This window comes from Thunnus albacares, chromosome 18 (assembly GCF_914725855.1).
Source record: "Thunnus albacares chromosome 18, fThuAlb1.1, whole genome shotgun sequence".
NCBI lineage: Eukaryota > Metazoa > Chordata > Actinopteri > Scombriformes > Scombridae > Thunnus > Thunnus albacares.
In genome coordinates, this window is record NC_058123.1 from 1436248 (window position 1) to 1460119 (window position 23872).

The 23872-nt window shown below is 40.2% G+C and overlaps 2 protein-coding genes across 3 annotated transcripts in view; both read right to left on the bottom strand.

The window, feature by feature from the left end:
- The window catches only part of LOC122968139, a 47282-nt gene extending 46294 nt beyond the window's left edge, over window positions 1-988 (bottom strand). Inside the window, exons 1-2 of the mRNA XM_044333139.1 lie at window positions 899-988; window positions 517-625 (exon numbers count right to left, since the gene is read on the bottom strand). The gene's annotated coding sequence lies outside the window, so the exon portion shown is untranslated. The remainder of the gene's footprint in view (window positions 1-516; window positions 626-898) is intronic.
- Window positions 1-23872, bottom strand: part of LOC122968142 — a 168489-nt gene that overhangs the window by 68752 nt on the left and 75865 nt on the right. The gene's annotated exons all lie outside the window — the stretch shown is intronic.

Here is a 23872-nt window from a genome sequence, read left to right on the forward strand (position 1 = left end):
TTTGTATAGATGTGTGGGATTATGTGACAGTTTTTGTGATTATTTCAGACACTGATAATGTGTTTTATCTTGATTATGTATCAAGTCCTGCCATCAATTGTTCATATAATGACGTCAGCATGATGCAACTAATTTGGTGTCTATATAAACTTTACTCTTTGTCATGTTTGATAATTGCTTTTTACAGTCAAACACAATTTTTGGGAGCTAAGTTTGCTTCACTTTAAAGAATCCATATACAATTTAAATTCTATCAAGAAGTTATTTAAGTTTGGGAAAGGTAATGAGTGCTGGTTAACAGTAAGAATTTATGATCAAACTTCACACTTGTTTTGCTTTTGTATATGTATCATTAAACATTAATTTTAAGTCAACTGACAAAAATTTCAGTCATTCAGCTTAAAGACCAATCCACATTGAGTCTGATCCTGTGGATAGTCTGTTGCAGGAATTAATAATAATATTAACAACAAATAGAAATAAAACATTAGACTATTTTCAATAATAATTTCCTACCTGTTGTATGATGACAAGTCAGTTATTGACGCTCCCTAAAAACTCCCTCTGATTGGTTAAAGGAGTCACATAACCAACTTCAGACTGACTTCAGCACAGAGAAACACATCTGCAACAATATAAAACATGAAAACATCAAAGTTGTTGATGGATTATCATTAACATTGAAAAGCAACACATTCACACATGACTATATGTCACCATCATCTCTCCTGCTGTTGGAGCAGTTATTGATCCTGAACACAAACTGTTAACAGATCTGATCTGAAGACAAACACAAGATATTCACACAAACACTTTCAACAACCGAGCGACTCATTAAACTAACAGTGAGAGCAGAGAGGAGTCATTAAACACTGAAAACTGTCAGTTATGACCTTACCGTACGGAGAATAATATCTGCGACACGGCGGGGAAGAAAACAAAAGTAAAATAGTTCAAACACCCAAACAGAGAGGAAGGAAGGGGAGGGGGGGAGTCACAATCACATTCAGCCATCACACGTCCTGCTGCTGCATGTTGATCATAAGGTCAGATAAAAGTCATACTAACAATTCCCCCTTTTTTTCTTTTCCTTTTTTTTTTTCTTTTCATAAGGGTATTATGAAATTAACATATATAACCATAACTGTAGCATCTTACATACACATGCTAGAAAATACACATAGTACATGTAAAATCTTCACTTCCATCTTGTCCTCAAATCTTCATGTTACAATGCTGTTTGCAGAATACATCAGTGTTTATTATCCTCTGTTATGTTAGACTACACCTGCTTCACTCTCCCTCACTTCTAATAGTGACCTGGCTACCATTGTGTCCTTGCTACAACTTTTCACTGGCATCAGGGACGAGGCCCCTATTGGTTCTCCGACCCCCCTTTAACCAGACTTCACCAAATCACTGACAAGCAAGTGAGAATGCTCCCATGTGCGTCTCTTCATACACAGAGTTCCCATCGTATCTCATTATCCCCATCTTCTCCACATTTTCTGACTATTACAATATGTCTCTCTGTCCTCAGTCCACGTTGTTCATTGGATCTTCAGACAATTCGGAAGAAACAGACGTCGAGTCGTCGTCTTCATTCGTCTTCGGTGGAGCGTAGATGTAGGTGTTTCTGATTGGATTCTGGACCAGTATAGTCTTGGGAACAGAAGAAACTGATTTCATGATTAGGGCACGGAAAATTGGGAAACAACAACCCATCATTATGGCTACTATCACCACAATGCCTATAATAGGGGCACATAATCCTACCAGCCAAGTTAAAACAGAATTTCCCCCAAAATACCTTGTGATGTTTTCCCATAACTTGTTTCCTCTGTAACCCATTTCCACTCGTGCATTCCTATTGACTGTAACAATGCTTTCCTGGATATCTCTCAAATTCTTAATCGCAATCGACAAATTGCCACTTCCTTCCGAATCCGAGGGCAAATAGTGCAGCATCCTTCACCCACGATAGCACAGACGCCGCCGTTGACTGCGGTTAAAGCGTCTAATGCTACACGATTGTCATTAGCAAATCGCTTAATCAGGTCCAATTCACTACTGATAGACTTAAGCGCTAAGGATGTAGAATTATCCATTAATGCGAAATCATGTCGTGTCAATGCTATAAGATAATGATTATTGTACTGCAATTCAGTATTCCAAAATATAGATGCGAACACCATTTGAGAATGAGTGTAAATTTGGTACCCATCATCCAATGCATAATATTGTTCTGCCAAACGTTGAGGATCAGTGTCCCTCAAATGTATGTATCCTTTCACTTCTCTGGCTTCTCTTTTGGCTCTAGATGAAGTCACATTATTTCTAATATACTCTACGGGCTCCACTACATAAGTTATGTCATGTAGTATGCAAATTCCACATCTTCCTTTGAATCGAGGTGGAAGACTGTCCCAAACATATTCTCCACAGCACCAATAAAATCCTTCAATCACTGGTACACCCATAAATGCCAACTGTGCATAATTGTTCCCTTTGTCAATGATGTATCTACATTTATCAACCTGCACAAATTGTATGTTGGCTCTTCATGATTGAGTTGCAAAGCCTGTGTCATATTCTTATTCTTTTCAAACAACCCAATGGCGTCTAACTCCCTTATTTTCTTTAACAGTTCTTGTGGAGTTAAAGAGTAAACATCTGGTGCGGCGATTTTTAGAGTGTAAGAAGAATTTGGATCTAATCCATTTAGAAACATAGCAGTGAAAAAAGGATCTTTGTCCTCCTTTATTTCTAATTTGGCCTGTTCTTTCCAGCACTTTTGAAATCTCGCTGCATATTCAAACATTGGTTCATTACATTTACATTTGCAGTTCAAAACTTGCGTGATATCTCTCTCTTGCGCAGCATTTTTTTTTGAAGAAAATCAGCCATTTCTCTAATGTGCTCTTCTTTATACCTTTTGTCTAACCATGGATATTTTTTCTCTAGTCGAGTTTCATGTTCAAGAGGACCATCATCATCAAAACTTAATGTTTCACATGCTTCTAACAGTTTGTCTACACTGATATTTGGCATTAAAGTTGTCAATATGTAACGAACATCTCTCCCTGACATCGCGCTATGCATTAAAGCAGTTGTCCACCAGTTCAGAAAGGCTGTGGGATTTATCAGTGGTTTAGGGGCGTCCCGTGTGATTCGTGATATTTCACTCAGCGTCAAAGGTTTGTCTAAAACTCTATCATCAAACGTGACTAGTGGAAGCGCAACATTCATAGTTTCTCCGTCCGCTGATTGTTTCTCTTGCTCCTCTTGATATTGTATGTATGTCATTATGAGGTCATGAAGAATTTCCGCATCTTTATCCGTAATACTGTTAATTACTGCTTTAGTATATTTAGGGTCTTTAAATCTCTCTACATCTAATGTGAAACCCTGTTCTCGCTCATAGCGTTTCAACACTCTTTTGAAACTGTCAATCATGCATTTAGATACTTCATTGATCTCTATCTCTTGCCCGTTCTTCAGTATGGCAAAACACTTTTTCGGATTCGGATTAGGTACGGCAGTATTATCCATTATGTATGCTCGTATGAAGTCTAATTTACTCTTGTCAAAACTACCATCCCTGGGAAATTTATTATCTGTCCACTCAGAGATGTCTGTTAAGAATGGTTCAACGTAGTAAAATCCTATTTTAGTTTGCATCCACTCTCTAGGTGTCATCTGATTTACTGTTTTAGCTTTAACTTCTTTAAGGTAAGGGTTCGTCTTTAACAATTTCTTCATTGCTTTCCTTTCCTTTCTTGGTAGATCATGTTCTGTTTTGTGTTTTATCTCAATCTCCTCTTTACACATTTTACTGGATTGTGACCCGATGATTAAATATTGTTAGTATATAATACACCAAAACATGCAGCGTCTCTGAAATAAGAACTTTCTTATGTCTCTTCCACTCTCTTTTTTTTTTTTGTGTGGGCTGATGTAACGATCAACTGTATGTCAGAAGGCACTCAACCGCTATATAATCAACAACCCAATAACCTTTATTTACAAACAGCGCAAGGCGCTAGACAGCCCTTGCCTGTGACACTCGTCCAGACCCACTTTCTCTCTCAAAGTGCTCTAACAGTGTCTCTGTCGGGACGGTGCGCTCTATAGCCTCTCCTGTTCGTGACGCCAAATGAAAGGAAGGATGTGTGATGATATCGTTCAAAGGAAGAGCTGGCGAAGTTCTTATTTTGAAGACGTTTATTAGATGATGGCCATCGGGTCCATTCCATATACAAAGATGGTCTGGGCACCGTATCGCTGTCGGTGCATAGCTTATATAGGGTTACACATCTGTATCTTATCACATGAATAACATAGGTTCTCCATGGGCATTAATTCAGTTGGGAGCCATCCATCAAGTGATTGACAGCTACCTCACAACATATCATGTATCATAACATACCACATCTGGAACGGCTCCAATCTTGACCCTGGACCCATTGTTTGTATCTAAAAGGCTCCCTAGAAGGGCTATACCATATTACCTAAGGTGACATGCAGACTATGGAATGTTTATGTCACATGTCCAACACCCAAAATCAGTAAAGTACATAGGGTCAAATAAAAGTCATACTAACACACATAGAAATCTGCATAACTATGATTTGTCTTTCCACTGGTTCAGACAAAAATACAACAAAATAAACTAACTGTTTTAACTATAAACACTCAACTGTCTCATTTTACAAAGCAAATAACTAAATTTAGAATAGTCACAGCACAGAGTAATTTGGAACGGGTTTTGAACACAAACAAACACTAAACCTAACTGAAGAACACTATTTGTAACATGTATGATATATAAAAGAAATACATCAAATGATCACCTACTATTCAATTTTCTCTCACAGTTTCTGAAGAGCGGTTTTAAAGCTCAAAGTTGGCGGCTCCAGCCATCGCCATCTTGGCAGTGCCTGACTGCGCCCAACTCCTGGCTAATCCAAAGAGGCAAAGAGGTAGGGCTGAGGCGGGCCAAATGAAGCCTTGTTGCTGAAACAAGCTACCCAGCGGCTAGTGACCTGTCACTCAAAGCAGACACGTCTTTAATTATGCATAGCTTTACTGCTTTATAAAATTTAAGCAGGCGAGTCATAAAAAAATTAACCCCCTGTACAGTTGTCATCAATGGGGAAATTAGCTATAGAGACCAAAACCACTGTTATTTGTACCAGGCTGTAAACATGTTTATTTCTACTGTAAAGTTGGACATTTTAACATGGGGATCTATGGGGATTGGCTCGCTTTTGGAGCCTTAAGTGGCCATTCAAGGAACTGCAGTTTTTGGCACTTCTACATTGGCTTAATTTTTCAGCCCTGGAGGTTGCTGCTTGAGGTGTTGAGAAAGAGCTGGGTCTTTTGTCTTTTCCTAAAGACTTAGAGGGTCTCTGTGGATCGAATAGAGTTTGGTAACTCGTTCCACCACCAGGGAACTACAAAAGAGACTGGCTTGTGACTTAGGGCCCTGTTGTGGTACCGGGCATCTTTCATTAGCAGAGCGTCGTGACTGACAGGGAGTGTACACCTGAATGAGGGAATTCAGGTACGTGGAAGCCATTTTAGTTGCTGTTTTGGGTTTTGAATTTGATGCGGGCAGCAACTGGGAGCCAGTAGAGGGATATGAACAGTGGGGTGATATGTGCTGTTTTGTGCTGGTTGAAGACCAGACGCACCACTGCGTTCTGGATCATCTGCATAAGTTTGAACGTATATGCAGGAAGGCTCGCCAATAAGGAGTTGCGCTAGTCAATGCATGATATTAAAAGAGCCTGTGCCAGGAGTTGTGCTGCATGCTCAGACAGGTAGGGTCTGATCTTTCTAATGTTGTACAGGGCAAATCGACGACCAAGCAATTGAGGCCATGTGAACCTTAAAGGTTAGTTCAATCATTACACCCAAGTTTCGGGCAGACTTTGTGGGCATGAATTGGGTTCATTTGAGCTGGATGCTGATATTTTGTTGTATAAAAGGATATGCTGGGATGACAAGGAGTCTGAGAGAGGTTGAGTTGAAGGTAGCATTCTTTCATCCATGCTGGTATATCAGCAAGACTCTGTGTTCTTCCAGCATGAATGACAGGAAGAGGTGGAGACCTGTGTGAGGTCAAATGAGGACAGAAGTGACAGGAAGTCAGCTGCTTGGGTTTTGTCAGTATGGATATTCATGTCTCCCATGACAATCAGTGGTGTGTCATAATCAGAAATGGCTGAGAGTAACATGTCAAGTTCTACAACAAAGTTCCCCAGTTGACACCCTGGTGGGTGGTATATGACAACCACAACCAGCTTAATAGGAGCAGTAACCCTGATTGTGTGGCATTCAAAGAAGGAGTTGTTGCTTAGTGGAGAAAGCTGGATCCCTGTACTGCCTCAGAGCCAAACAGGATGGGGTGTGTGTTGACAGAGAGTGCTGCTGATATGGCAGTATTTCCTGGACGGATCCAGGTTTCAGTCAGGCCAAGTGCTTGGGTAAACTCTGTTTTGTTCACAGCCAATTGGCAATGCCATAGGCCAACAGTAAAGGAGGATTGAGTAGAAGAGGCTAGAAGACTGAAAAGAGGTAGTATCAGAGGAGTTTATGGGAAAGTTAAATGGGGATTATGGGCTTTTGGCACTCTAATCTCTTTCTTATTAGTGTTAGTAGTGATAAAGCCATTCGTGAAGCTGATAGGAAAATGTTTTAAATTGCTCCTATTGAGTATATGGTGGGTAATTAAATTAATTTCATTTAATTAAAATTAAATGAATTCTGAAATCCATCAGATGGACCTTCTGCCAACTGTTCAGGTGCAAGACAGCAGCAAGATGGGGCAAGAAGGAGGGATTGAGGCATGTGGTAGAAATGTGCCAGTTAGCAAAAAACAGAAGTTGAAGCTATCAGTTACAAAAGACCGTACTGATGTGGAGAAGTTGAACCAACTGTCAAAGCACATCCTGCCTCTGCATAGCATTCTCTAAAATCTACATAGTAATAGACTGCACCAATTAGCTAACACCCCCACCTCAGAGGATGGCCCCAAATTTAGATGAAAAAGAGGCACCCCTGGAACCATTTCACAGTGTCCCCTGACAACAAATAAGCAAGAAGAGATGGCAGCTGACAAGATGACCAACCTCTCTGTCGAATTGCATTGATTACAGTCATTCGACATGTGTGAATTGACTGACACAAGTAAAGGAGACCAATTTAGCTCTTCGAGCTCTAACCAAAGCCCCCCCAGAACCTACTGCAGCCCCTGAAGAGAGAGAAGAGCCTCCCGGCCAAGCCCAGATCTCCTGGTCAACACCTACGGAGAGCATAATGAACGTAACGGTGACTCAGTGGCTCCCTCCCCAGAGGAAAACCTGCATAGACCTGAATAATGGGAGCGTCTGGCCCCCACTGAGCAACCTGAACTCTACATCGGACTGATGGAACTGATGACGAAACTTGAAGAAAACAGTACACCCCCTATTCAGCTCGCCCACCCCATGCAAATGTCTCACCTGCAGCTGTACGATCGTTATGGACAGAAACTCAGTGACAGACAACTCTTAGGTCAGCATGGTTGGGCAAACATTTGCTATTCCAAACTAGGCTGTGTGCCAGCTCACCTGCCATATGACCACCTTGGCAACCAGTATTGGGAGTTTAAGGCTGCCAGTGTTGTAGACTTTGGTATTTGTCTCTGCCCCCACATGCTGGCTACTGGAAGCCCGAAAATGGTAGCCTTTGAGGTAACATGCTACAAGCACCCTGCTGGAGGTTGGTGTGAGGTCCAGTCTTGAAATATGACCATGATCTGCACACTCTCCCTTGTCTCACATCCTACCCAGACCCCACCTCAACCTGCACCCTTTATGCCAACCCTTTGTCTATCTGCACCCCTGTGACATTCCCTCAAATATTTTACCTTTCTCTTCCTACCCCGATTATGAGACTACCTTGTTTGGTTATTGGTCCTGGTTTCCGGGTGGTGCCCCGTATTTGTTAATTCATATTAATAATTCTATTAATTGTCATAATTAGTTAATTGTCTTTGATAATTGATCATTATTGCAAATAATCAACTGTGTTCCTCACAGATCCAACAGTTGGTCCCAAACGCACTACTGCCCATCCCAACAACTCCAACCTGCGTGGATGTACGATGTACCTCAAAGGATATCAGAAGCAGCATGTTAGAAAATCAGGTGTAACGTAGTTGACACTAGACCTAAACGCACTGCAAGCGTCAAATTTGAAATTGACGCACCACAGAACCAACATAAATTTGTCATTTTGTCCTTGTATTAACCGCTAGTTGGATGTAATGAATTAATGAAAAGGAGAAATGCAGAGGCGGAAAATGAAACAAACTAAGTGCGTCTGTGTCCACAGTAAATCATTTGTTAACTGTTGATGGTTATTTATTTGTGCGTTAAAACATGACTGCCGTGACATAATCAGAATATAACGTTTTATTTCTCTCATTCAGAGGTTTTGTTCTCACTACTGCTTGCTCTCCTTGCTCGACCACCACTGCGCTGTCTCTCTCTCGCTCGCTCACCGGTGCTCAGCTGACTTGCGCTCTCTCTCTTTTTTGGCTGCAGAGAAAACAGCTTTGGGCGCTGGGTCGTCATTTGACGCTCCGAAAATCGGAACAAGGTTGGAGTAGGCGCGTCAAGGCAGTTTGACGCGCGTCAGATGCTTCCAGTGCGTTTAGGCATTAAATGACGGAGTTGACTGGACATAATTATGAACCAACAGTGCAGTTTATTTCAAGGCAGAAGTGCTATTCAACACAATACATTTTACATTTACTTAAAACAAACATTGTAAAGGAACAAGCTTTTATACAGTGTGAATAAAACGTTCCTATTGAACAGTAATTGGTGAAAGCTCAAACAAGTGCTCTCAATTCAAATGTATACAAAACAGTCAACATGTTTTACATTGACACTTTATTTCAGGGTGTAACAAAGCAAAACACCAAATTATTTTGAACTCTGGAGAAAAAAGACACTGGTAGGTATAAGTTTACTTTAAATTAAAATACACAATACAGGCCTGTTTGAGTCCTTCCCTTATTAATGAATCTAAAAAAAATCAACCCGCTGCAAAATTCTGAAGGCATAAAGCTGTGGCATATTCGCTTTAACTAAGAAAGGGAAGAAAAAAAGCCAGTTTATATTTTATTATGACGTAAGTCTATTTCAGTGTGCTGTGATCCTTTTATTTCCTTCGTCATGTGCAGCAGTCAACCGTCCACCTGAATATAAAACACAATCAGTGCAGGCACCAATACAAAAATATACATTTTTTACACAAAATAATAGCTTATGAAATGATCTATTTCACCTGGGTAATTTGATTTCTGCTCTTGAACTTCGCTGCACAGCTTATCCATATCGGGGGTATAAGACGCCACTTTGATCATCACACAGGATTAAAAGCTGTCATCTGTGAGGCGAGACCGATGTTTGCTTTTTATAAAGTTCATGCTGCAAAAGATCTGTTCGCATAAATATTTGGATCCAAAGATCGACAGGACTCCAAACATGTACTTTTTCATGTGTATGTAGGTGTCGGGAATGGCACTCCATGTTTCAAACACAAGTTTGTCTGGTTTGGGGAGGTTTTCAATATCGCTCCATTTGCGCCTCTGAGCAAGACTGGCCTTCTGATGAGCAACATCTTCAAGGTCGGCTGTCAAGCTTCTGAACTTAGACATCCATATATCTTTGTCAGCTATGTCGGCCATTTCGATCTCAAGATCGGGTTGACTTACACCTGTAAAGGCAGTCATATTCAACAGAGCTGGGTCGATGCTCAGTGGAGTGATGGGGAAGGATAGTGTGTTTTTTTTTCCTTTCTGAACTCTCAGAATCTTCAATTGCACGGTGTAAATGCTCATTATTTATCTGAGCATTGTGTGCTTCTTTGAACTCTCTCAACGAGGGGAGATGAGACAGCGCACCTCTCTGTACATCTCTGGCAAACATGTTCATCTTGCGTTCAAACGCCAAGATTTCCTCCAGCATCTGCAGGGCTGTGCCTCCTTTCCCCTGAAGACTTTTGTTGAGCGTGTTAAGGTGCGCTGTCATATCCACCATGAAGTGCAGCTTTTCCAGCCACTCTGGCTGCTCTAGCTCAGGAAAGGTGAGGCCTTTGCTTTCTAAGAAAGTTTTTACGTGCTGCAGACAAACCGCAAACCGTTTCAGCACCTCCCCTCTGGACAGCCACCGGACTCTGTTGTGCAGCAGGAGATCGGAATATGTGCTTTCAACTTCTTCCAATAATGAACGGAACTGTTGGTGGATTAATCCTTTTGCTATTATTTGGTTCACTATCTGAATGACAAGATTCATCACCTCTGTGCAGTCCGCAGGGAATGTTTGAGCACACAATGCCTCTTGATGCAGGATGCAATGAAACGTCAGCAGCTTTCTATCCAGCGACTTCTGAAGTAAACTCACAAACCCCTTCTGTGCTCCTGTCATACTCGGTGCTCCATCAGTAGCCACTGAAACCAGGTGTGTGGTGTTTGTTTCTTTGTTTTTTAAACAATCCAACACAGCCTCATGGATGTCCTCCCCCCGTGTTTGGCCTTTAAGTGGAATCATCTCAATCATTTTTTCCTGCGGCCCAGCAGAGTTCACATTTCTGCATAGTAGCTCTACTTGCTCAATATCGCTGACATCTTTTGACTCATCACAGGCAACTGAGTACGCTGTAGCCGAATTAATATCCTTTATTTGTTGATTGGTGATGTTTGCTGCCATTTTTATGGTCCTGTCCCCGACAGTCTTTGCAGAGAGAGGCATATCTTTAATTTTCTGAACAATTTCACTCTTGTTCTTGAAGTCCGGGAATAGATGTTTTGATATTTTTATGAACGATTCTTTCTGAAATTCTCCATCAGTGAACGGCTTCCCGTGCCTGGTGATCTCCTGAGCTGCCACAAAACTAGCTGAAGTCCATGAATTTGTAGACTTCATCCACCTCTTCAAAGTGTTTTTGCTCTGGTCAGTTTTCCGCAGCAGTTCGGAAATTGCTCTTTTTCGATCATCTCCAGCTGGGTATTTTTCAGCGAAAGCTGAGTGTTTGTTTTGGAAATGTCTTTCAAAGTTTGATTTTTTCTTTTTTGTTGTTCGCCAATTTCTCCCCACATATTAAGCAAACAGGTGAACCACTCTTGTTAAAAGTAAAAGCAAATAAATTTGTCCATGAAGCATTAAATATTCTATTTCCATCAGAAATCTTTCTTTTTTTTGGATTTTTCCATCGTTAGCTTACCGAGGATAGACGCTCAAAAAACAATGGCCCAGCAGGTGACGTATATTTTAATCGACAAAATATTAAAACACATTTTATTTTTATATTACAAGATCACCTAATTCTCCAAAATAACAACTATTACATTAAAATAATCTAACTAAATAAAATAAATTAAAATTAAATAGCCATTTTTTATTGATATTTTGTTTCAAAGCCACAGGGAGCCAGGGCAGAGGACTGAAAGAGCTGCACGCGGCTCCGGAGCCACGGGTTGCTGACCCCTGGGCTAGAGCAAGACGCTAACTTTGGCTCTCTCCCTTATTAATCCACAGACTGTTTTTATCGGCTACACAGTGCACCCTTGTCTTTGTAACCTTTGCTGCCGGTCCAGATTTCCCCTAGGTCTGGCACCGGTAACATTAATAAGATTAAAATGAAATAGCTTTTGTGATGTTTAAACATTTATATGAACAGTGTAGACCTTGTTGTCTACACAGCTGTCTGATGTTGCTCACCTACTTCACTGCGTGTTTAACATCTGTACCAGCTGCTGTTAGTTTACCAAACATGTACCACATTGCTGCTCTGGTTCCTTCATCCTCTTGACTTTTCATCACTTTCAGTTTCTTGACCTTCTCTGTGTCTCTCTTCTCCTTCATCTTCTCAATCAGGAAGTCCAAGTGGACATGAATTGACAGTGAATTATCATTCAGAGCGATCTGCTGTAGATGTTCCACATGATGGTAGACCCCTGCAAGCAGCTGAATCTTCTCTGCTTTCAGTTCTCCCATCTCTGATCAGAAGGCTCTTCTTCTTCTCACTTTCTGCTTTATTTTTTTCATACTTGTGTTTTACATCTTGTAGGGTCTTCTTAACTTTCCTGGTCTTGTTCACATATCTCCAGTTTTCTTTCACATGATCTTCTGCAGGACACTTCCCTGTACAAACAATACAGCGACCTCCTTTCATGACCTCACAGTGTTTGGGAAACCAGGCCTTTGTGCATCCAGGATAGTGACAGTTCTCTTTACAGATGTAACAGGTGACAGCTCCTTCATAAAAAAAACCCCACATCCCACCTCTGACGTCTTCTTTATCTTTGTAGACCTCATCAACTTCTACAGTGAACTCTTCATTCTTCTTCATCTCTTGTTCATGTTTCTTCAGAGCTTCTTGAGTCTGTTGGATCTCGTTCTGTTTTAGTTCAATCAGCTGGATTCTGTCTTGCGGGTTGTTGATGTAGGCTGTTATTCTGATGCGTGCGTTCATCACTTCAACAGTTATTATCAGCTGTTGAGATTTAGACTTTCCCAGGAAGTCTGTGAATCGATCCATTCCTCTCTTTGTTGCCCTCCATGCATTCTCTAAAGCAAACTTCTCTTCTCTGTGTGGTCTGGCGGTTCTTAAACAGAAAGTAATAAGGTTGATTCTTCTCATTTTTGGCACATTTAATGTTTGCAGCTCCAAGTATTTGTAAAACATTTTCAGGTGTTAGTCCATTTGAGTGTGTGATGAGAGTGACGATGTTCTTCTCAATGTCTTTTCCAAACAGAGACGTCACTGAATCAAAGATGTACTTCAGTCGGTCACTCAGTCGATTCTCAGTCGCCTTCATCACCAGACCCACTGCATCAATTTCATGAACTCCATCTACTGAGCGGAACAAGTCCAGTAATCTTTGACTGGTGATGTCATCTTGTTCAATCCCTCTGGTGTTTCGGTATCCAGGGGTATCGATGATGGTCAGAGAGAAGGGCAGAGTTTTACCTTTTATGATATTTAAACCAACCATCTGTCAACACTATATTTATACCTCAATATATGAAAATGGAATTAACTTTTAGCTTCTGAAGTATTTTATTTAGACAGCCCTAATGGAGCTCAGGATTTATCAGGAGCACACTGCTTTACTCCAAACATTTTCACTGTGTGTGTGACCTTTTGGATGTGTAGAAGAACATAGAACATTATTAACATTAGATCCAGATAATTAATGAAGTAAGGCTGCTGCGTCTCGTGTGTAAATGCGCACAGTATCACTCTCAATGGGGAGACGCACTTATCATTTCTGCTGGGGGAGGGGGTATTTAATAGTCAGCACCCCCGTATATTCAACTGAAATCATGCTCTCAGGGCTATGGATTAACCCGCCAATTTATTCACATTCATTCACAACCAAATTTCTTTTTTGCCAAATATGTTTTCTTCATAATATAAGTTATCCTGCCAACGAGATAGTGTTGGCAGGATAACGTTACATATTTTATTATCTATTTGCAGAGTCAAGTACCGGAGGTTAGAGGAGGAGGAAGAGGGCGAGTTAGCGATGCTGCTGCAGGCAGGGCCAGGCGAGGGAGAAGAGCAAACACCGGCATCGCAGAGGCAGAAGAAGAGGCTGGAAACCCTCCAATGGGACCGAAGAGACTGAGGTTTGTGATGTTATTTATACAATTATTTTATTATATTCCTACCCATTCTGCACGATATTAAAAATGCCAATACAACACAAAGTGGTATTTACATAGCAGCTCTGTGCTTTACAGCACTGTAGTCTGTATAGTTTGATGTGTTATCAGTGTTCTGTTTAGCCCGTATTCAGACCAAATCAGGCGGCGCAGCGCACAGCTGCAGGGTTGAAGAGGTGTGTGGATGTGTTTGTGCTTTAGAAGCTAACCGCTGTGAAACAATCAGAAAATAACGTTTATCGATCTGGTTCACCAGCCTCCCCACTAACACTACTAGCTCTCCCTCTCTTCATTCACCCTCTAGCTCACTTGACCACAGCTGCTCTCTCTCTCTCTTTCTCTCGTCTTTTTAAAATGAGTCAGGAAGCCGACAGAAAAGTCTTTTTCATTACCATATTTCCAACATATCATGAAACTTATAACCTATAAAGCCTTATCTGTGTTTTTCCTGTGTTTTATTTTTTCATAAACTTCTTGAGGAGATGACCTTGGAGGAGCACAGGCACCAGTGAACTGCTTCAGAGGCAGCCAGGGTTCATTTTTGATGCCTTGATGATGCATCAGTGCAGGCATGGTATCCCACCATTTGCTGGAGTGCCAGGGGTACCATGGTGTACTTGTAGTAACTGTACAGACATATTCATAAGGAGAAAAGTGCTACATCAACAGCTTTCCAGGATCAATCCATTATTTCCTGCGGCGGGAGGGACAGACTAACAAATTACCTGTGAAAACAAGGGGGTGTATTCAAAACACCCCCGTTTGTTTTCACAACTTTGAACTCGCCCAACCTGATGGAGACTGCTGGGTCTAACTGTACTCAACGTTTACTGAACGTTTACTGAATCTGTGTTTCTCCTATAACTATAAAAACGAGAACTCCCGCCAGGCCAAAAAATATTTTTTAATGCCAAAAATAACGCCAAATATCCATTCATTCGGAAATCGACAGCGTTTGGGAGTCTGTGCAGCGCTGTTCCGGTACGTGATTCAGCCTCTGTGTCGTTGCCAGGGAAACTATTGTTAGCGTAACGTCATTAAGTTATACGGCATTACGTAGTGCGTTTGCGTAGCGACCGGGAAAAAGTGAGCGGCAGAGAAGTGACGGTGGATGCGAGTGGAGCAGAGGAAAAGGTTAGTAGTAAGTTCTCAGTCTGGCAGTAAATATGCAATACAGACTACAGTGTAAAATTTTATAAATGCTAAAAAGTCACGTCTGTTATTTCCCCAAGTGCTGGAAAAGTGAATAGGGTTAGCTCCAAAGTTAGCAACAATGGGTTAGCCTAACCTGAAGAGGCAAAACAAAGAAATGTGTGGCTACCCTCCCCTCCCCCCATCGATTAGTTGAAGATTATTTACGATTTCAATTGACCAAGATTTTCTTTGGTTGACTACAGCCCTAGTCATTACCACTTCCACCATTAATTTGTATTTTCATTATTTGTATATTATAAAGCAACATAACACCATACCACTGATCCTCAGAACAGGGCACTGTAGTACATGTTATGGATTAATTTTCATTGCCACTTTAGGTTATGTAAACTGTAATTTACTCGTTTGATTCACAAAATAAAAATATAAAAAACAACACTAAAAATAATGACATTTGTATTATATTTTATTTAACAGAAACATTTTGGACATCCTTTTCAATCTGGACAATAGAAGGATAACAAACATCCAGTTAATTTACTATTTCCCACATTTTATACAGTTGTACATGTGAAAATAATGCTATTTAACCAAGAGTAGGACTTACAGGGTAAGTTAATATGCTACATAGGCAAACAGATGTGTATCACTTACCTAGACCTCTCCTGACTTGGTCTGCAATACTTCTGATATGGCAGATGTGAATGTCACAGACATGGTGAATAATGCCAACCCATAGTGCCTGAGAAGAATAAAACAGCACAATAAAAAGTCCCATCACATAGAAATAAATTAACTTACAATTAGAAATCATATTTATATATATGTTGTGTACTTGCCAGAAACTGCTCGGTTGTGTTCGCTGTCTTAAAACACCACCAAAAATGGTTGATGTCTTTCCGCCAATTGAGGAGAATGGACTGTCCTTTTATCTTTACAGCCTGATGGTTTATTAGGTTTTTCTGAGTCTGTTGAGCATCACTGATCAAACCTCCACTTCTGCAGGCCGAGGGTCCGCTCTTACAAACTTAGGAATCCAGGGAATCTGTCTCTTATTTTCCTTAAGAATCAAAGATTAGTTAACAGAATTAAAGAACAAGCGGTTGTCCTCCTACTCTATGTACTCCCAGCCATCAATGGCACATGTTGAAATACCCCTGAGCTAATACACGGTTTGATTCCCGGCTCCTCCAGTCCACATGCTACTAACTCATTACTCTGACTTACTGTCTTTAGCACATCACCAGCCCTAAATATCTTAGTTGGTTATCAGTCCATGGGTTGTCTTACTGCCACAGAAAATGAATAAATCTTTGGGTTATTAGCACGACGTCGCCTCCCTGTTGTCTCTTATTAGACCACCAGCTCCGTGAGAGGCACAAACTGAGGCTACAGTGTGCTAATATTTAACGTTATACGTGGCGGCGTTTCTTTTCAGGGAAACTAATCTACTGCTAATAAACATTGTACATCATCTAGGTTTTGAAATAAATATACTTTACATTCTTACCTGTCCAGCAGAAAACAAGCAACTTCGGCGTCAGTCTGCAAACACTTCTCTTATCAGGGATTCTTTGACGATGACAATTTACGCTCCTGTGATTTCCTAAATAAATATGATCCTCCATTTGTCAGATTTTGGTTTCAAAAGCTTCTCACATCTCTTCTTCTTCTTCGTCTGCTTGCAACCGGTGCATTTCCGGTGGCCACCCACTGAATCTAAAAACGTGTAAGGCTCTCATTAGAGCCACGGTTAGGTTTGTCCGTTCTGCGCTACTATAGAAACATGGTGATGCAACATGGCAGCCACCGTGGAGGGGCACCCGCTCCCATGTTGATATAAAGGGCTTATTTCTAAGGTAACAAAAAGACAACAATTATTTTCAGCTGATTAGACACTAATTAAAATATACATATAAATAATCTATTCAATTTTTACCAAGTCTGTTCTTTTAGATGTTACTAAATACTACACACTGGACCTTTAAAAGCCAGTTTTGTAAGTGTCTTAATGTACTGAACACTTTTTTCTCTGCCATACTTATCTTTCATGTGTTTGATCTGAATCATCAGGAATTCTGTGTACATCTCAGTCAGGGTCTTGGGCAGCTCTCTTCCCTCTCTGCTTTTCAACACATCCTCCAGAACTGTAGCAGTGATCCAGCAGAGGACTGACATGTGGCACATGATGTGGAGGCTTCCTGATGTCTTGATGTGGGAGATGATTCTGCTGGCCTGCTCCTCATCTCTGAATCTCTTCCTGAAGTACTTCTCCTTCTGTGGGTCAGTGAACCCTCTGACCTCTGTCACCATGCTGACACACTCAGAAGGGATCTGATTGGCTGCTGCAGGTCGTGTGGTTATCCAGAGGTGAGCAGAGGGAAGCAGTTTCCCCCTGATGAGGTTTGTCAGCAGCACATCCACTGAGGTGGACTTTGTCACATCAATAGGCAACTTCTCATTGGCACTGAAGTCTAGTTGACGGCAGCTCTCATCCAGTCCATCCAACACAAATAAAAGTTTATATTCACTCTTGTCAAAGTTTGTGTTTCCTGATGTCTGTAGTGTTTTGTAGATGTTATGTGCCTGGTTTCATGGATACATGTGTGAATAAGTTGTGCAAAACTCTGCATTTTGTCCCTTTGTGAATTCAGCCTGCTAAATGTAAATGGGAATATAAGATGCACATCTTGATTGGTTCTTTTTTCAGCCCAGTCAAACACAAATTTGTGCACAAAGTTTTACCAATTCCTGCAATCCCATTGGTCAACACTGTTCTTATATTCTTTTTTATTCCAGAAGGATGTGAGAAGATGTTGCTAATTTGAGGTTCTGCGGTTTGTCCTGATGCCATTTGGATCTGGCTGAGCTGCCTGGTGATGTGAGTGTCTCCCCCGGCTGTGATGTACAGCTCTGTGTAGATATCATCCAGAATCTTGTGTGTGAAGTGAAAGTGTAACGCCTTTCTACCAAGTAGCCTTGAATAGAATATTTTAAATGCATAAATAACTGAATTAAACTTTTGTGCTCTCAGGCCAATGCTCCTTTTAAACAGGTTGACAGGCCTTTATCTCTGTAGTCATGAGCTTTTTCAGTCATGAAATCTGCAACATTCCTGGGATTGTCAGTTCTTTAAAGGGTTATGTAGCGTTGGAAAAGGTCCAACCTGCCTCTGCTTTAACAGGACAGGCTCTAAGATATGTCTTAGGACAAAGCAACACGTGAGGTTAGATGTACTGTATGATATTTAAGAGTCTTCTGTGGTTGGATTTCACATTAACAACATCTTCCAAAATGGTCATGCTTTTGCTTGGCTCAAATTACAAAGAAATGTCAAAGCCTACTTATTTGTTTTCATTTAAGTTCATCTTTACTTCCGGAGAGAAGTACAGATCAATACAATGCAGGTATGCTGTCAATGAGGAAATGTTATTCAGCTTCTAGTTACTTTAATTGGAACTGACGCTGAGCAACAGTTACAGAAAATGTTCCACTATTAATTAGAAAACATATCACACAACAACTTGAACAGAAGCATGACTGAGGGGCTACAAAGACTTCTGAAAGACTTGTGTTGGTCCACCACAAAACTATCAGACACCAGCTGGAACCCCTGCAGCATTCTCTGGTATGAGGATTATCTGGGAATCTATGTGAATTTTTCTTCTATCAACTTCCATCTGCTACTGCATTTCCCAGGTTTCACACATTCAGTGGGTGTTCCTGAATCTCAGTGTTGATGGATCACTGGCCTGATGCACAACCATTATGCCCAGCACACTTTTAGAATTATTATGGCAAGGCGTGCCAGGCACACTGGTGGTGCACTGGGATACCGGGTGGGATCAGAAAGAATATATTATTATACATTTAAAGTAGGCATGTTGGAGGCTGTGACAATTGTGGCCAATCATATTCACCACTTCATCCCCACCATGATGCACTGACTGTTTGAGAATCCTACACAGTTTTCCTCCGAGGAAACCCATTGTTGTCTTGGACATAAAAAGTTTTTAGATATGGGTTTACCACCAGATCTGGTGTGTGTAATTGTGCCTTTACAATGCACCGCATCATTCCAATAGAGACTGAAGATAGAACAGATTCCTGCCGCCTTCAGATGGCTTTACCGTTAGTGTATATACACAGGGCTCTAGTGTTTTTCCCAAGGAGTTCGTGTGCTCCTAAATGAAAAAATTAGTAGCACAGTGAAAAATGTTCATGTAAGACAGAGTTTATTAATGGGTCAACTTCTCTGCAGTTTATCTTTCACACTAAGTCATTAGTTTGTCTTACTGTCTTTAGCCCATTGTCAGCTACCACCTGCTGCTGTTTCTGCTGTGCTGTTTGTGTGTGCGCTCAGGTCTTTGTCAAACAGACTCAAATTTAAATACACTTATGGCAGCCTCATGCAAGATCTGTAATCTGAGTATCAATGAGAGAACAGGAACTGAGCTATCATTCACCTTCTTGTGTTGGAACACGGTCAAGAAGTTAATTCATTAGTAACAGTCCACATAGTGTGTTTTAAACTAGAGCTGCAGTTGAATAGATTCAGCTACTTTGGCTCACCACTACCAGAGTGCCACTACCCTCCGCCTCCTTATGGAGGTGCTGAACAGACTGGTGACGGTCAGATGGACAGCAGTTGTAGGTGACATTGAAGAAGAAATGCAAGCAAAATAACAGCCATGAGCAGCTGCTGTCAGACTCTCCATGTCAGCGCTGGAAACACAGAGAGTCTGCTGGAGATACTAGAAACACATTCATGGCCCTTTGTAAAAGTTTCTGGTAACACTTTATAATACAGCCCACGTTTTACGGTGTAACTTCCTCGTATGAATCCGTACATATAAAATACTTTCCGGTTCTTACTGGTACTTAAATGTAGGTACAGCGGAAGAAAACGAAACAACGAGAAACAAGGGAGTAACAATTGGGGTTTTAAAGTGTAACTTCTCAACATTTATCATGTAACTTCCCGGAACTTATGGTGTAATTTCCTCATATGAATCAGTACGTTACATGTGTATATGTGTACTAAAATCAAATGTTTTTGCTCGTGACAGTTATGACAATCATTTTTTTATGCATGTGTGTTTGACAGGCAAGCTTCACCCACACTCAAGAGATTTATTATGCTTATGTCTTCTACTTCACTGTATGAATTTCAATAGAACAAGTCTAGAAATGGGTCTATACTTTTGAAAATTAGCTCCTAGCAGCCATGTTGGTCCAGCACTGCAACAGCTCAGAACAGGCAATCTTACTTCTCTTCAGTGCACAGCTATGAAAGGCTTGTATTGTCATCTGAGGATGAAAAAATAACAATACAGTAATGTAATATACATAGTATATCTTTAATTACACAATAATAAGGTACGCAGGAAGTTATGAAAAATGATTTTATTCTTTAATTACACATAAACCACAACATATGTGCTGTTCTCCCAGTCTTACTCTGTAAATACAGACTACTTACTCTATAAGTACATGGTAACAACAGGGAGCAGGCTAGATTATTAAATTCACATTGTTCCCCAGTCCTTACTCTGCAGGTACAGACTAGTTACCCTATAAGTACATGGTAACAACAGGGAGCGGGCTGGATTATGTTCTCCCGTCCTTACTTAGCTGTTTGGTTCTGTTACCTTTCATGTCACAATCTAACAACATGCAACATGTCATTAACAACACACCAGACCGACATTTTGAACAGACAATGAGAAAACATTATTGAACATGATTAAATAGAATATGTTTCATTTATAACTTCTTAACTATATATACTACTATTATATAATATAAATATTCTATATAAATTGTACTACATATAATTTAACAAAAACTATATATAAAACTTATACAACAAAATAACTCTTAACTAATTTATCAAAATGTAGTTATAAAATGATTAATTTTAGTTTAAAAAAACAACAACAAAAAACAAGAACAAAACAGGAAACTATGTTTAAATTGTAAATGTAACAGACCAACAACAACAACAAAAACAATTTTCAGGAACTCTTATGTTCTACGTCGTCTCTTCAGTGGGAGGAGTTCATCACTACTTTGCAGTCTTTTTTATTTTGTTCTTCAGCCCAGGGCAGGAGTCCACAAATCCTTTGAGCTGCAATGCAAAATCCTATCAGTGTAGGTGAAGACACCAAAGTTTTCCCCTCCTGAAGCTATATCCACCTGTAATCACAATTATTGAAGTGTATTACAGTATAGTCAAGTCTAAAACACACATGCACACAATTGTTACATAACAGCATTCATTACATTAACCCCCCCAATCCACACACCCACAATTAAAAATGATACAAGTTATTCTGATATTACATAATTTGTAGTAGTGAATAACAGTTTAAAAAACAAGCACGATGGCACCACAAATACAGGTATGACATTTTCACATGCAGTGCACATACTGTACCTCGGCAATGATGCTTGTCAGAGCCATTGTTGTTCTGTCCACATGATCCATGGTTTCAAGGCCTGGGAAACACAGAGATTGATTTTGTTTTTAGATTCGATTCTGTATGTTTTTCAGGACATACTCATACCTGTGTATGACCCGCTCAGGTGTAGTCAAGTGTTCTTTCCCGTACTTCTTTCCCATACTTGTTAGGTGTTAGGTAATAAACAGTACTGTGCTCTAGGTTTAATATACAGTACAAACTATAACTCACTATATATTAAATAAAAGCAGATATTACTCCCTAAAGTAGAGTAAAATATGCTATCTAAGGTAACATATTCCTTCAGCATTTAATTTAAAACAGCATGGACCATGTGAGTTTACATTCTGGACACAGAAGTAACTTGTACAACCTTCTTGCCAAAGTCCGCCTAGCATGGTAGCTAATTAGCGATTAGCATAATTCGCGATTAGCATGCTAATACACATGAAGTTGGTTGTTAAGACTTTACCATAACGCAGGCAACATATTACGATAAACACACAATGTTGCACATCATAAATATTACTGCTCACCTAACAGGAGAATATGACAGAAGCAGGTGATTTGAAGCTAGTGAATGCAGAGAGTGAGCAACAGGCTTGTGTTTTTAAGTGATTCTATGTGAAGAACTTTGTAATTTTATTTTGATAAGTGCTATATAAATAAAGATATCATTATTGTTATTATATAGGATTTTGAATTGCCTCTGTGATTGAACAGTGCTATACAAGTGCTTGTCTTCCCTTAAATCCACTGAATTACAAAGTAAAACATAACTGACAGTTCAGCAAACTGGTCTTGATGAAGGTCACTGAAGGAAAACAGAGACATTGACAGCTGAAATACAGCAGGCAGGACGGGGCAGAGCGGGGTTTTCTACCTGCTACACCAACTCCTTTACTGCATGCATATTGAGTTTTGCCAAGTGATAATGCAGTTGGCTATGCAGAGTTTGGAAGCCTAGGCTGTATTAACTGGTACTAAATTAATTAACTAGATCGCCTTAACTACAGGATCATTGATACACATTGATTTGATTTATTTATTGTAGTGTACAATGAAAAAAAAATCCACAATGTTGCACTGCTGCGAGGTATTTATTTTAATCATTTTTAAATAGTTTGTACTTGTTTTTTCTATGTAGTTTTTACCTGAAAGAAAAAAAAAATAGAGCATGCAATGCACACAGTTTCTGTGGTCAGTGCAGCAGTTTCAGTTGATTATAATAAACAAGCTGCCATGCTGTGACAGATGTGTTGCTGTATTTTGGCCGTAAGAGTACACAGCTCTTTTATTTTAAAAGTTAACTACAGTACATGGAAACATGTTACAGTCTTCTGCACCTTTAAGATAATTAAATGAATTCATTGACCATAACCACTGACTGAAATATCTTTGTTGTTTTGCAGAAACAGAAGTTGTTCTACATGTTCTAGAGTGAGGAGGAGAAAGTTTATTGTGCTTTGACTAATGTTATACTTAGTAGTGGAGAACACTCTGCTGCAGCTCTGCTCTCAGGGAAACTATCATTACCCACATTATCCTGTACAGCCTTATCTGTACCAATTTATCTTCTTTGTCTACCAGTGTTGGCTGAAGTTTTGTAAAATGGTGCTGTGATAGTTGGGTAGCTGGCTATTTTCTGACCCTCCACTTCTCAAACGTTAGTCTGTGGGTAAAGTCACGGTCACAGGTTTTCATTTCTCATATTTATGCACTCTTTACTTTTTGTTGGCAAAGAGGTATTTATCATATGTGTTGCTTGTTAGTAACAGTGTTAGTGTATAATACACAAAAGCATGCAGCGTCTCTAAAATAAGAACTTTCTTATGTCTCTTCCACTCTTTCTTTCTTTTTTTTTTTTTTTTTTTTTTTTGTGTGTGCTGATGTAACGATCAACTGTATGTCAGAAAACACTCAACAGCTATATAATCAACAACTCAATAACCTTTATTTACAAACAGCGCAAGGCGCTAGACAGCCCTTGCCTGTGACACCCGTCCAGACCCACTTTCTCTCTCAAAGTGCTCTAACAGTGTCTCTGTCGGGACGGAGCGCTCTATAGCCTCTCCTCTGCACCCCTGCCCAGACCCGCTTTTCTCTCTTTTGAAAAGCGCTCTGACAGTGTGACTTATACTGTGTGTCCACTCCGGAGATTTCTCTTTTTTTCTCTCTTTTTTTTTTTTTATGTGTCTGACCTCTCTTCGTCAGAACACCAAGGCGCGCGCTCGTAAGGCACACACAGTCCGACCCCAATGATAAATTATATGTTAAGTGCTCCTGACAACAGTTGCTCAAAACCAATCAACAATCACTATGAGAAGTGGTTTCAATAACCGTACCAATTTAATTAATAATTTGATTCAGTCCCACATAGCCAATAGAACAACATCACACCACATCATCCAAAAACCAGGTACTTCGCAGTGAGCAGTCAGGTAAGCAGTGAAATTCAAAATATCACAAACATCTGCTTACCTGATATCTCGTCACCGGCTGTTCGTGACGCCAAATGAAAGGAAG